The sequence below is a fragment of the Equus caballus genome, chromosome 26 (genome assembly GCF_041296265.1).
Source record: "Equus caballus isolate H_3958 breed thoroughbred chromosome 26, TB-T2T, whole genome shotgun sequence".
Classification (NCBI taxonomy): domain Eukaryota; kingdom Metazoa; phylum Chordata; class Mammalia; order Perissodactyla; family Equidae; genus Equus; species Equus caballus.
Window position 1 is genome coordinate 36,031,190 of NC_091709.1, and position 15,202 is coordinate 36,046,391.

Below are 15,202 nucleotides of genomic sequence, written 5' to 3' on the forward strand. Positions count from 1 at the left end.
TTTCACTGTATATATCATCACTTAAATGCACACAGCTCACTGCTATTTGAAACCACTCTACCTGATGAATCCTTTTATAAAACAAGAATCTTTGGGGAATAAGCCCTGCCCCTAAATGTGTTGTCTAAGTTCAGCTTTCCACAAATGGCAAAACTGTAAAATTAGATTCCTAATAGTCAGGAAAAATGATACTATTAATGATTTTATTGTTAATGTACTACTTCATTAAATGGACAGCTAGGATACTTTGTTTTATTGCAAGTAGGGGAAGAACCAAGTAAAAGTGGTTAAAATGATAAGAAGGTTCTCAACTGATTCAATCAAAAGCAAAAACTCAGGGAGTCTCCAGGGTTGGTTCATTGGCTCTATGATGTCCTTAAAGACCCAGATGCCTTCCATCTTTCTCCTCTTCCATCCTTAGAACATCAATGATGTCCCCTCTCATAGTCACAAAGAGGCTGCCACAGCACTAAGTGCCATATCCACATTTGACAAAAGAAGAGGGGAAAGGTACAAACTTCCAGTTATACAATAAACAAGTCATGGGGATATAATGTAAACATGGCGACCATAGTTAACAATACTGTATTGTATATTTGAAAGTTGCTGAAAGAGTAGATCTTAAAAGTTTTCATCACATGAAAAAAAATTGCAACTACGTGTGGTGACGGATGTTAACTAGACCTATCATCATGACCATTTTGCAATATATACTTATATCAAATAATTATGTTTTACACCTAAAACTAATATGTTGTATGTCAATTGTATCTCAATTAAAAAATTTTTTAAAAGAAGAAGGGAAAAAGACAGTGTCTTCTCACTCCTCTCTTTTTCCTGAGGCAGGAAAGCCATTTCCCGATGTGACAGAGTAGATCCCCACCTGTGCCACACGGGCACTTTGCCCATGCCTAGCCACAGGTAAGAGACAGCACAAGGTTCTGGGACTTTCAACCCCCGTTGTGGGAATCTGCATGGCTAGATTAGTCAGCAGAGGATAGGTTATGCTGCAGTAACAACCACGCCCGGGTCTCAATGGCTTAATACAACTCACATATGTTTCACACCCTCATCCCAACGTCCATGAAGTCTCTCAGGGATGCAAGGGCACCGCCTGTAATGGGAGGCCTCCTTGTCCCTGCAGCAGGGGAAGAGGCAGTGGGGGAAGACGCCGGCTCTTCTCTACTTCAACCTGGAAGTAATTTATGTTACTTCCAACTACTTTATTCACACCTTGTCCCACGAGCCTGCCTTGCTGCCAGCGAGCTGGAAAGGGTGCAGGACCAGAGAATCCCATCTCTGCAGTACTGGCTTTTCCCCTAATCACCACTCCCTCCGTTACTCCTTACCCTTTCCCCAGTCAACCCCAATATGGCCCCCACGACAGCCTTGTTCTTTCGGCCCATGTTGCCGCTCCCTTCCTCAGCTGTGAGTGCGTCCCAAGTCCTTCCCGCATCTTAATGAATGCACCATGTCCAGTGACTCCTCTTAAGTCAGACGTATTCTTTTCTCTGCCGGTTGTTGCTGTGGAGGAGGAGGGGTGAGTCTCAGGGGCTGTGGGTAGAGGAATAAGGACCCCAGGAGATTCCCACTTCAAGCCACAGTTTGCTTCTTCCCAAAATGTCTAAATAATCATTCCAACCTCACACTGTGAGGATTAGTTTCCTGAAAAAGATCTCTCTTAGCTCCGCATAAGAGAGGCAGTTTCCTCCTGTTGGTGGAATGTTGACTTCAAAGTTCAGTTGTGTAAAAAAAAAATCCTATGTGTGCCCTGGAAAGAAATTTTAGCAAAATATTAATAGCGTTCATACCTATGCACTGGGATTATGAGCAATTTTTATTTTCTTCTTAAAGTATAAATGTAACCCTTTCATAATAGGGATGAGGGAAGCACTTTTCCAAAGAAGCCAAGATTTTTAACTTTGCTTTTAGGGTGACCACGAAACGTTCATTCCTACCACAAATATCAAGTATTATAATTTTCAGGGACTATTTTGCTGGTGGCGAGGCAGGAGCCAGAGGAAGGGGGGAGGATATTTTACCTGAACTTAAAGTTGAAACCATCTATGCCATTTTCGGTTCCCGGAAACAATCTTCCAGCCCACCTGAAAAAAATCTTCAGAGCCTAGCTAATACTGAGAAGTTTTGACAGGAAATAAAATTCCAATCCTTCTCACTCAGAAACGTTGAGAAGAGGGAGGCTTTGATAATATCCTGGCCACAAGGAAGACACAAGAAAGAAACCAGAGTGGGAGCAGGACGCAGCTGCGTTCTGCCCTCTGGTTTCGTCGTCACTGTTTGCCTTCCTCAGCAAGGAGCTAAAAATGTGGCCCACATTTTAGTAGTTCGAGTGGCCTCATTTTTAGCTCCTTTCTTTTTCTTTTACCTTTTTCTTTTTCTTTTTCTTTTTTTTTTTTTTTGAGCAAGATTAGCCCTGAGCTAACATCTGCCACCAATCCCCCCTGTTTTTGCTGAGGAAGACTGGCCCCGTAGCTCCTTTCTTTAAAGAGAAATTTCTAAATATTTAACCAGCTTCTGTCAAGTCTCCCAGAAGTGGGCCATGAATGAGACTTTTCTAGAAAGAACCATTTGGAAGAACTGCCCTGTCAAGCCATTTCCATGCCACACAGAAGGCTCAAAGATTTCCTGTGTTTATGGGGATTGTAGTGGCTGCTGGGAAAACAAACCACAAATAAAGGAATCCAGGGAGGGGGCGTGTAAATGGACTGTGCAGTAACAGTTCACTGAGAAAAAAAGTCATAGGACATAAATATATTTCTTCACCTGAATTAGTCTGTACTAAAAAAAAACGTTTCTCATGACTGCAGCACAGCCAAATGTCTGTCTACTCCTCATTTGTGACATAGTTACTCCGTGAGCAAAACCCTTCCTCTGAGTGTGACTTCTTGTCCATCTTCTGAATATAGACAGTATTCAGCCAGTCAATCATTAGCCATTTTATTCAACAAGTATTATTGAGACCCACTACGCGGCTGGCCCTGTGCTGGGCTTATATAAAAGAATGTCACCATCCCTGCCTTCAAGAAGCTCATAGTGCTGGGGGCTATAATAGATGGATAGGCCAGTTCTAAGAGAGTTCTTCCAATAAAAGTGTGAGCGGAGTCCTAAGAAATGAGTGAACTATAGGTTCATTTGCTTATCTATCTTCCCAAGATACTGTGGTATTGGTGGAACAATCTAGAGAACCTAGAAATAGATCCACACAAATATGACCCACAGATTTTTTTAGAAAGGTGCAAAAGCAATTCAATGGAAGAAGGATGGACTTTTCAACAAATGGTGCTGGAGCCACTGGACATCCACAGGCAAAAAAAAAAACTATGCATAAACCTCACACCTCCTACAAAAAAGAAATCAAAATAGATCATAAACCAAAATGAAAAACATAAAACTTTAAAATTTTTAGGAGAAAGTCTTTGCGATCTTGGGTTAGGCAAAGCGTTCTTAGGTAGGACACCAAAAATGATAAAATTTTTAAATTGAACTTCATCAAAATTAAAAACTTTTTTTCTGTGAAAAACTCTGCTATGAGAATGAAAAGACAAGATTCGTATTTGAAAATCAGGTACCTGACGGAGGGGACTTCTATCTAGAATATATCAAGAAAACAACCCCATTAAAAAAAAAAGTCAAAAAGCTTAAACAGACACTTCACCAAAAAGTAACATACAAAAAGCACATGAACAGGTGTTCATCACTAGTCCTTAGGCAAATGCAAATTAAGACGTCCCTGAGATACCACTGCACATTCATTAGAAAAGCTAAAATTACAAATCTGACGATAGCAAGTGCTAGTGAGGACGCAGAGAAAGCAGAACACCTACACATTTCTTACAAAGGTAAGCATCAACTTACCATATGACCGTGACCCAGCAAACCCACTCCTAGGTGTTTACCCAAAAGAAATGTTAGCATATGTCCACTCCAAGATTTGTACGCAGATGTTCATTCACAGTTTTATTCATAAAGGACAAAAACTAGAAACAATGCAAATGTCCATCACCAGGTAAGTAGGTAAACAGACTACAGTATATTCACACAATGGATCCGAGCAGCAATAACAAGAAACACACTACTGATTCCGGCAACGACATGGAAGATCTTTGGAGATCGTATTATTTCTCAAAAGCGTTATACCAAGTTAAAAAAGTCAGACACTGGATACTACATACTGTATGATTCCCCTCATTTAAAATTCTAGAAAAGGAAAAACCACAGTGAGAAAAGAAAGGACAGCAGTTGCCAGGGGCCAGAGATGAGGAGGAGATTGATTGCAAAAGTACATGAGGGAATTTTGGCAGATGATGGAAATGTTCTATATTGTAATTGTAATGGCAGTCACATGACTGTATCCATTTGTCAAAACTCATCAAATTGGACACTAACTTTATTTTCCACTAATTTTATTGTATGTAGACTATACCTCAACAAAGCTGATTGTTAAAAAAAATCAATTGAAGATATAAACTCATACGTAAAGCCAAGAAATTTTGGAAAGGCACAATGATGGAAGGATTTGTTCTAAGAGACATCAAACTATCCCATAAGGTTGTCATAACTTTCAAAGTGTGCTATTGGCACAGCAACAGACAAACAGATCAATTGGCATGAAATAGAGTCCAAAACCAGATCAGCGTACATATTTAGTAAATAATTTAGGCAGCAATTTAAATGAATGGGGAAGGAATGAACTATTGAGCAAGTGGAGTTGCAATCTGGATTCCATTTGGAAAAGGAATCAAGTTAGCTCCATAATTCACACCATTCTCAAAAAATAAAATCTTAATTGGTTAATTGATCATTGCCCCAGTTGTGAAGGCTCACTCCATTGCTTTCATTATGCTGTTAAATGCTTAGGAGACCACTTAACACGTTATGGTGGGGTCTTACTGTAAATGAAAAGAGCTCTACAGGACACTGATTGTTGTCACTTCTGCCTTCTAATGGGACGTGGCATCATTCATCACAGTGGGAAAGTAGATATTTAAATTGTTCCTTTCCACTTACACAGACAAAGGACAGAGAAATGGCAAAGTCCCTACCAGCTCTTCTGAGATACTAGAGGGTGAAACCCAAAGCAGAAAGATGACGGCAGAGCGCCTTAGTGTTCCTCGGTGTCCAGTGCAGGGAGCGAACAGCTAAAATTCTGTCTGCGTAATAAGAGGAATTTTGCAGAAGTCTCTTCAAGGAGCAGAAGATGCAATGACACAAGAGGAGGCTGCAGCTTGGAAGGAGGAGACCAGGGAAGAATTCTTGGTGGCAGTCTAGTCAAAGGACTTCCAAAGACAAGGAGGGCTGATGGCTGATACTGAGTGTTAAGCTGTCGGTGTCCTCAGTGTGAATGCCCCCTCTGTCATATCAAGCTCTCAGTAAAGACTTCTCACACCTCAACATCTTGGGTGGGTTGTCTGGGGAAAACACCAGCATGGAGGAGAAGCTTTTCTTCCCTATTCCTGAGATTTCTTTTCAGGAGGTAGGACATCCACTAGCACAAGGCTTGGGCCTCTCTCTGCCCCTCAGTCACTCCTCTATCATTTGTTGGGAAGATTTCCCATGGTTTCTATTGAGAAACTCATTACTGTGCCTCTGGGACATACTCTCCTTCCCTCTTTTCTTGTCATCAGTCACTTCAGAATTCAGGTACGGAGAAGAGGGTGTGACTTATTGAGCTCCGCAAACCCCAGCAAGGGACTCCAAGTAAAGTAAAAGCTCCAAGAGTCACCCAAGTGAACAGTCCACCAAGAGAAGTTTCCTTGTGGGAACATTCCAGAACACACCGCTTTGGAAATCTTCCTTCTCTTTGATTGTCTTTGACTTTTGTTCTAACTCCTTCACTTTGTCACCAGGGTCCTGGCAGACCCTTTCCAGAACCTTCTCTCTCTGTAAATGACCTTCAGAATTTACAGGGCAGCATCTGGAACTGTGCAAAGAGATGCCAGCAGCGTAGTCAGAGCTGGAGCCGGGGCCGAGAGGGGGACAACTGAGGGAAACAAGCAGAAAGTGCCTTTCTCTGAGATTTCCCCCCAAAACATGTGCTGCTTTGGCTCCAAAGGACAGAAATTTTTTTGTTTGGTTTTCTCCCCCCTCTGGCCAGAAGAAAAAGAGATGAGTCGCTTTTGACCCAAAAAAGTCAGTCAGTCATGGAGGATGGCTGACTCCAGTCCAAACAAAGATTATGGGAAACGCTCCATTCAGAGCAAGCACAAAACTTTTCCCAGTAACTCTAGCCAACACCAATTGCTTACCCCTCACTTTGGCGCTCTGCCCTTAACCAATGCAAGTCTTGGAATCACTGAATCCTTGGATCATTGAGCCCACTCGCCTCTACGTACCCTTCCCATTTGACACATGAGAAACAGACTTGAAAGGTGACATCTCTTACCCACTTGGTAAGCAGTGACACAATCCAGACTGGAGACTCAAACTCCCAAATCCAAGTCTATACCCTTCCCATGGCTCGAGAGTTATTTGAAGGCCCCAGGCACCATCTCCCCTGGAGGAGGATGAGTTCCTTGGTGACAAAGAGCTAGTGTTTTGCAGGGAGAAGAGGAGAGGACCAACATTTGAAAAGAACCCTCTATGTTCCCATCTCTGGGCTAGGGACAGGACTAGAGTAGAGGACTTTGGGCATGTCTTCCCAGCCTCCAGCAAGCCACTTTGTTGGATGGCATTGCTGTGAGCTGAACTATGTACCACAAAATTTCCTCTATTGAAGCCCTAACCTCCGGTACCTCCGAATGTGACTGTACAGTCATTCCTTGCTTAACGATGGGGATACGTTCTGAGAAATGCATCATTAGTCTATTTCGTCGTTGTGGGAACATCATAGAGCGTACTTACACAACCTCGATAGTAGAGCCTACGACACACCCAGGCTATATGGTACTACTCTCATAGGACCACTGTCGTATATGTGGTCTGTCATTGGCTGAAACATCTATAGGATACATGACTACATTTGGAGACAGGGTCTTTAAAGACATGATTAAATTAAAATAAGACTGTTGAGGTGGGTCCTAATCCATCCAACTGATGTCCCTGTAAGAAGAGGCGATTAAGACACAGACCCACAGAGGGAAGACCATGTGAGGACCTGGGAAGAAGAAGGCCATCCACAAGCCAAGGAGAGGGCTTCAGAAGATACCAAATCTGCTGACATCTTGATCTCAAACTTCCAGCCTCCAGAATTGCGAGATGAGTTTCTGTGGTTTAATCCATGCCAACCGTGGTACTTTGTTAGGTAGCTGGAGCTGACAAATACACGCGTCTACTCTCTGTCCCATCTACACTTCTAGCCTAGGACCCTGCCCCTCGGGCCATTGCTTACTGCGCCACACAGACTCTATGTCAAGAGCTGGGACTAAGAGAGCAGCACTGGGAGCAGAAGCTTATTCGTGGAGACTTTGAGATGAAGACACCCCTGCTGCTGAGATCCCCAGAACAGCCTGGGTCCTACCCTCCCTGCGTGAATTCTGGGAGAGACTCCAACACCTTTCTAACACCCAACTGCATGTCTGGGTTAAACTTGTCTGAGGTGGGTTTTGTTACTTGCAACCCAAAGGACTTTAACCACAACATTTACATGTGTTAGCCCACGTAGTTTAACTTCTCCACTTGGTATTACTGCCCCTTCTTACAGACAAAAGACCTGAGATTCGACGACATTAAGCAGCCAGTCCAAGCTCACAAGGGGGTGGAACTAGAATTACACTCATGCTCTTTTTGCTCTCCACACTGTCCTCAATGCTACATCTTTTTGGTGTCCCCCTGCAGTACTCAGCTAGGAGTCAGGCATAGCAAGTGCTCGATAAAAGCTTGTCAAATCGAATTGAACACATGGACCTATGTTCCCTTTATAGACTGAAACACAGACAAATATCTGGCATGTTCCAGCAGTTGGAGCCAAATGGAAATAAAACTAACGTCAGAAATTCATTCATCTTTCCACCCTTCTTCTCCATTCAGACCTAATGAGGTCAGAGATTGTAACCCGGGCTTCCAGTGGAACTCTCTGGTTCACTCAGTAACACCAAGACACAGTTTTGGCCCCATTAACCTCACAAATCCTCTCTAACTCTTCCCATATGTGTGATGTTTATTTAACCCATGGACCAGGGCAGCTAGTTCACTGGCAGAACTTCATCTTCTCCAAGAAGAAAGATCTGAACCCTGAGTCTCTCTGACTTCCTCTCCCTCCCCTTCCCCCATCTGTCTTGTATCCAAAGGATAAAAACCACCCTTTGTTTGGGGTGGTAAACTTGCCTTACCCACGGCTTAGGAAGTTAGTGATAGGAGTCAGGAAGCTAGGAAAAAGATGAAGAATGGGCTCAGCTGGCAAGAGGCTTCTGGGTATTTTTCTCTTCTTTATAAAAATAAAATTGCTTTTCCCCTCTCACTTTGGAAAGCCCCCAAAGTAAACCCAAGATCACTTCCATGGCAGTCATTAAACTTCCCAGGCTGACCAAGACTCGGAAGTTTGCTGGCAGAGAGGAGGACAATTGACACCGCGCTGCCATCTTGTATTTCAACATGGTTGCCTGAAGTTTGGGGAGGGGGATCCCAGCTTCTCACCGCAGTCTTGCAGAGCAATTCGTTTTTCTCTGACATTTTACAGACAAGAAGGAAGAGTCTGAGTGTCGTGGTCTTTTTCCCCACCAGGCAACGCTCGATACATAGCCCTACAGATATGCTGTGTCCTGCTGTCTCCCACACACTAAAACAGGATTGCCAAGAGAAGAAAGACACAGCATTAATGCAATCAAAATGCTGAGCAGGGTCTCATTGACCATGCCTCTGTTTCTATTTTACGTAAACCATAATTATGTTTTAGAGGTGAAGTCAACAGGGAAAAAACACACCTTGCAGGTCAGAACTCCAAAATTAGAGCCACACAAATTTCTGTGACTATTTACAAAGCAATCTTTATGCGAAGTTTTCACTGAAACCTCTCAACTACTCTGCGAGGTTTCATTTAAGCTTTCAACCACCTCATTTCACGGAGGAGGAAACTGAGGCTCAGGGACAGCTGCCTCCTGACAGAAAGGAGCAAGGCAGAAACAGAAGCTCCAGCATCTGCCTTTGGTCTCAACATTCTTTCCCTTGTGTTAATGCCCAGCCTGTGAGCCCATCGACAGCATGGGTCCCACCGGCCCCAACATTTGAATCTAACTGAGCCTTGATTCTTGCCCCCATTTCTTTTTGCCAAAATTAAAATATCTGCACAGGGTTTTTTCCTAGTTATAAAATACATACTTGAAAAAAAATTCCTTTTGAACAATACGGTTGTTCTGTAGCAACCCAGCCTCCTCTCCCTATGCCAAATCCCTAAACACAAGCAGTTCTCTTTGAAGAGACACATAGCCGGAACCACCAGGTTCCACTGCCCGTGTTGACCAGCGGGGATCCAGACCAGTCACCCTCCTGTGATGGTCCCCACCACCAGGATCCTGAGCCCCAGCCACATGCTGCAGGACCTCATGCCTCTCCTGTCCCCTGTTATTTCTCAGAGCTCCCCAGAGGGTTCGCATACAGGCTGCCCCCCAGGACCTGCAGGGCAGCGCCCATCTTCCCTCTCCAGCTCTAGCTCCCCTGGCTGGTATCCAGAGGAGCCCTCACGGCTTCTGGAAGGAGTCCCACTTCTCATAAAGTCTTCTTTCTCTCTAACCATCCAGACTCCCCTGGCCGAGCCACTCTGGCACAGCCCCTGAACACAGTGGAGAAAGCCTGATAGAGTTATGAGCCCTTGGAGATGGCAAAGAAGGGGAAAGGAAGATTTTAAACAGACTCCTCCAAGGCTGTCTGTTAAGAGGTAACGAAGAAGTTTCAGTGAGTCTTTCTCTCACCTTCGTGAAGACAGCCTTGAGAAAAAATGTTCCAGAGTAATTGCTGTGGCTCCAGAATGTACCAGTTCAGTTCACAGCATCTCTCTCTCTCAGTCTCTCCAGCTGTCATCCAGCTGTAGGATCGTCTCTTTGGGGTTAATTCAGGCTGCAAATTTCCATTCTCTCTCTGTCTCTCTCTGTCTCTCTCTGTCTCTCTCTCTCTGTCTCTCTCTCTCTCGCTCGCTCTCTCGCTCTCTCGCTCTCTCGCTCTCTCGCTTTCTCTTCCTTTCTCCCACACTCCCTCTCTTCAAGTTGTAACCCCCAATCCTTAGCTCACTAAGTACCACTGCCCCTTAAGAAACAACTCCCCTTAAGGACCTTATGCAGGAGTCTGGGAAGCTCAAAACATGACCTTTAACCTCTCAGTCCCCAAATGGAGCTTCTGTTTATCTCTTCCTGAACTCAGCGTTTAAAAGCGTAAACCCAGAGAAAAGCTGTCTCTTCCTTTATGATTTGTCAGCAATTGAAAAACATGAAGTCATCAAACAAAAATAGAAACTTGATATTTGAAGGCAACCCAAAAAGTTAGCTGTTGACACCAAACGACTGCCTTTTCCCAGGCTCCGTTTACTGAAGGCAGGAGACTGTCCGAATGGGCAGAAGGGATTAGTGACTCGAAGCATTTTCCCGTTTATGGTCCATGATAGAAAATTGCCTCTTACATTTATCAGCTACTACAGGCCTTTCTTTGGTCTTAAATAGCAACTAAAATAAAAGTTCGTTTTTCTAATAGGACTCTTCCTCCCACACTGTCGTCAGGATAGTTTAAAAGAATTGGGGGAATGTACTGTGCGTGTACTTGGTCAGCATTATATTTCATACTTAAAATAGCTCGGAGAACTTAAAATAATTGCAACGGAGATATCTACAGCTAAGTAAAGAAAGATCTTTGAAACCTAGCACTTGTCTGTCTCTGCTCTAGCAGAATGGGTGCACACTTGTCCTTCGGCTTCCGCACACCCACTGCCAGGAATAGCCCTTCTTTTCTCCCTTTCTTAATGAACTTGACCTCTCTCCTACCACACTGACTTCGAGTTTGGGACCTCTCCAGGGAAGAGAAATATGTGAGTTTTACAGTGTACCTTTCAGGGAACTCAAAATTGTTGTCTTTACAGTTTTGAATTTACCCATTTCCTTCTAACCCAAAACATCTTCCTAAGTGGGTGGAAATAAAAATTATTTTTTTAGGGACGCTGAGAATTACCGTGAAATTCTTGCAAGCTGCATTGCTGGCAGGCTGGCGGTGCCAAGATCTCCCATGGGTGGGCGGGAGACCTGCAGTCTCCCCTCTCTGTTCCTACGCTGTTGGCTCATCCATGGAGCATCTACTATATGCTCGTATCTGCTCTACACAGAGGAGAATGAAAGAAAGAAAGTCACCCTTAGGGCCTCTCCAGCAGGAGGAGAGGAGGTGTCCCCATTACCCTATGTGAATGGTGACCCCCACCACAACCACCACCACCAGGGTTGTGCACTGATGGCCAGGAATGAAGGTCAGAGGGAAGGAAAGCTCTAGACGCCTCCATGTTTGGTGAATGGAATTTCCCCCCTAGCTTTTCCACCATATGGGTGGCGGACAGGTACGCGGGAGGCATGCATGGTTTTGAGCTGTAGGATTGTCTCTCTGGGGTTAATTCAGGCTGCAAATTTTCATTCATGCTCCCCACTTGCCCCCCTTGGGGCCCTCTCGCAACTGCAGCTGGAATTCCCAGGATTCTTTATTAAAATATTTTCCCAGACTTCCCTTCCAACAGCCGTTGTTATCTCTGACAGCAGGCTGGCCTCTGTCTCCCTCAGGCTGGACAGGATCAGGCCCAAAACACCCTCCAGTTTCAGAGCGGCCTCCTGGCTGATGGCAGCTGAGGGAGGGTGAGGGCGCGAGGGAGAGAACCACTCACCCCACTAGGCCCTCCTGCAAGTTCTGTGCTCCCTCTGCCTTTAGTTTGTGAAAATCCAGAAGGCAGGCAGGCAGGCTTGTCTGATTCACCTGGAACACTTCTAGTAGCTTCTCTCTGGAAGAACCCATTCAGGAACCACAACTTCCAAATTGCCTGACGCTTGTCTGCTGGTTCCTAAAAATCAGTTTTCCTGGAAAATGTCAAAAAATTGGAAATAGTTTTCATCGATAGCATACGGAAATTTTTTAAATAGCATTTCAAAAGCAAAAGGAAATCCCTATAAAAGGGAACTACCTTATAACTTTAAATGGTTTTTCACACCCTTACCCTGTCTCATCCTGACAGCGGTGCAGTTCAAGGGGCAGGTTCCAGAATTTTCTCTAAGTTTTGTAACGTTGTTACAAAAAAGAAAATGCAAAGATAGAGAGGTTAAGCAACGTGCTCAGGGTTAATGTGTTGGGGCCAAAACTATAACCTGTGTCTCCTCTTCTGGCCTTATTGTGTGTTCATTCTGCAGTTGAATCATAAACAGAGCCCAGAGTTAACGGATCTCAGATAACCCCCCACCGGAAGTCATGCATTCCAGATTCATTCATTATACATGCCCCAAGATTTCATTAGAAGATGTTCACCACCACATTGTTTATCACACACAAATTCTGGAAGTGACCTCATACCTAATGCCAGGAGTTTGGTTAAATGAACTATTCAACACTGTAAGATATTATATAGTCACTAAAACAAGGTTGCAGAAGTATACTCGTTGACATGGAAAACTGTTCATAATGTAACAATAATAATTATTCTTATAGCTATCATTTTCATAATTATCTGTATAAATAAAATGCATAGGAAATAGGGTGGAAAGATATATACTAAAATGTTAATAGTGGTTATTTATACTTGTTTGGATTACAGATGATTTTATTGTCTTCATTTCAGGTGTCTGCATCTTCTAATTTTTCTACAGTAAAAGTGCATTTCTTGACTACTTTGCAATGGATTGGATGTTGCATCCTCCCAAAATTCACATGTTGAAATCCTACTTCGCAATGTGAAGGCGTTTGGAGGTGGAGCCTTTGGAAGGTGATTAGGTCGGGAGGGTGGAGCCCTCATGAATGGGATTAGTGCCCTCATAAAAGGGACTCCAGAGAGCTCTCTCGTCCTCTCTCTACCACATGAGGATACGATGAGAAAACCCCTGTCTGCAATCTGGAAGAAGGTCCTCACCCAAACCCGACCATGATGTCCTCCAGCCTCCGGAAGTGCGGGAAACAAATTTCTGTGTATAAGTCACCCAGCCCATGGTGTTTTGTTATAGCAGATCAAACAGACTAAGACACACTTCTTAAAATTCTTAAATCATTTCATCAGGAAACCTCATCTGGTTAAAGAATAAACATGTGTGTTTACACCTGAAGTAAGTATATTTGATGCTATAAAAGGACAGCTTTTTCCAGGTATTTTATCTTATAATTAACTTGCTATGTATGTGAACTCAGTTTACTTCTTTTAGGATAACAATAAACATATTTCATAAGCGTATTGATGTCCATTTTGAGTGAATTTCCTTTTTTTTTTTGATGAGGAAGTTTGGCCCTGAGCTAACAACATGTTGCCAATCTTCCTCTATTTCCTTGAAGAAGATTGGCCCTGAGCTAACATCTGTGCCAGTCTTCCTCTGTTTCGCATGTGGGATGCTGCCACAGCATGGCTTGATGAGTGATGCGTAGGTCTGCACCCAGGATCCGAACCCATGAACCCTGGGCCACTAAAGCAGAGTGCCTGAACTTAACCACCAGGACTGATCATAAACCACAAACATCATTTTCATGTTTACTATGTTGGGATTTCTTTCTCCAGAAACCTCATGTATTACTACTGCTCAGACGTAAATCATAATTACTATACTCTTTACTGGACAAAGTCACAGAACACCGACTGGGGCCACCCCAAGTCATGCTCCCTCAGAGACGACCAAGACCTCAAGGTCCTTTTCATTCATTTCTGTTTGATTTCCTGTCAAATTTCCCCGAGTTTCTGTTCAAACCCTCCCACGTTTCTCCATTCCCCACTTTCTCTCCCACCTGCCCAAATCTCATCAGATAACCCAGAATCTTTATCACTGAGGCTAGTGGTTTTCAAACTCTGTTAGTTGAGGACATCTTTGTTCCAGAGACTTCTTACTGTGAGGCACAAAACGTAGGGTGACACACATGCTGGCTTGCCTGGGATGGTTTATGTCTGTCGTCCTGGCTTAATTATTAAATATCCCTCTCTTACTCTCTAATATGCCCTGGTTTGGACAATAAATTTTATAGTCTCACAAACGATGAGAAGAACACTGAAGATGGGAGCTATTCTGGTTGGGAACTACCCCTTGCCCTTTCTTCTGCATCTTGGCTCATGCTAATCCTTCCCCCATTTAGTGACCGAAATTATTGCTCTTTCCTGTGAGAATTCTGGCTCTCCTTCCTCGTTGGATGATCATCCAGTGACGCTCAGACTGGTGGTCTGTGTGTGTTTTAAGTATGCTTTTAACTCTTCACAAAATAGTTCAATTCAAATCCTCATTTTAGGGCCAGAGAAAACAAATGTGAATAAGATTTATCCTTACAGAGAAAAAACATGGCGAGAACCAGCCTCCTCATGCACTGATGGCTTCACCCCACACCGGTTCTCATCAGCCACGTCAGCAACACATTCGCCCAGGTTTCCCTTCAGAGTGGAGAGAGACAGACAACAGGGGTTGCCTTGGAAACGCTGCCCAGTGGGCTGGCATCACAGGACTTTGCTCACCCTGCTCTAGGGCTGACATCCACCCTGAACAATTTAAGTTCTGGTTGGTTCTGGCCTTGCTGAGGGGACACAGTGATGGGGGAAGAGACAGGAGAACAAGAGAAAGTAAAATGACAACAACAGGGCATGTCTTTTTCATCGAAACAACTCAAGCGATGACAAATCACAAGGGCATTTTAAAAGTTAATATTCTTGATGAAATGTTGGTGACCAGAGATGCTGTGAAAGTGTTCACGTGCCCGCGTGTTCATTCTATTCAGAATTCCATGAGCTGATTCAAGAATACCTTCAAGACGTGCCACCTGCCAGCCACCTACAACTGTTAACTAGGCAGCAGCCGCAAAGGTGGGTGGTGCTTTCCATTCGAAGCCTCTTTTGTGGTCCTGGTTCTCCAAAGGCAGAACGCTGCTGTCAACGTCCATCAGATGGCAGATGCTCTGTGTCGTCCCTCTGTCAGCTACCGAGCAAGTTTTCCATGTCAAATCAATGCTTAATTAAAACACTGCTTTTGCGAGATCAATTAAGTGAGGAAACTCACAGATCATTCTAGTCTAACCTCCTCACCATATAGATGAGAAACTGAGGCTGGGAGATGGGAAGCAA

General features: G+C 43.9%; 1 long non-coding RNA gene across 1 annotated transcript; it reads right to left on the reverse strand.

The window, feature by feature from the left end:
- Positions 1-186: 186 nt before the first annotated feature.
- LOC138920848 (uncharacterized) lies at positions 187-10,251 on the reverse strand. The gene is made up of 2 exons (XR_011432761.1): positions 9,864-10,251; positions 187-1,771 (listed from the first exon to the last, which is right to left on the reverse strand). It is a non-coding gene; the product is annotated as an uncharacterized lncRNA (long non-coding RNA).
- Positions 10,252-15,202: the final 4,951 nt, after the last annotated feature.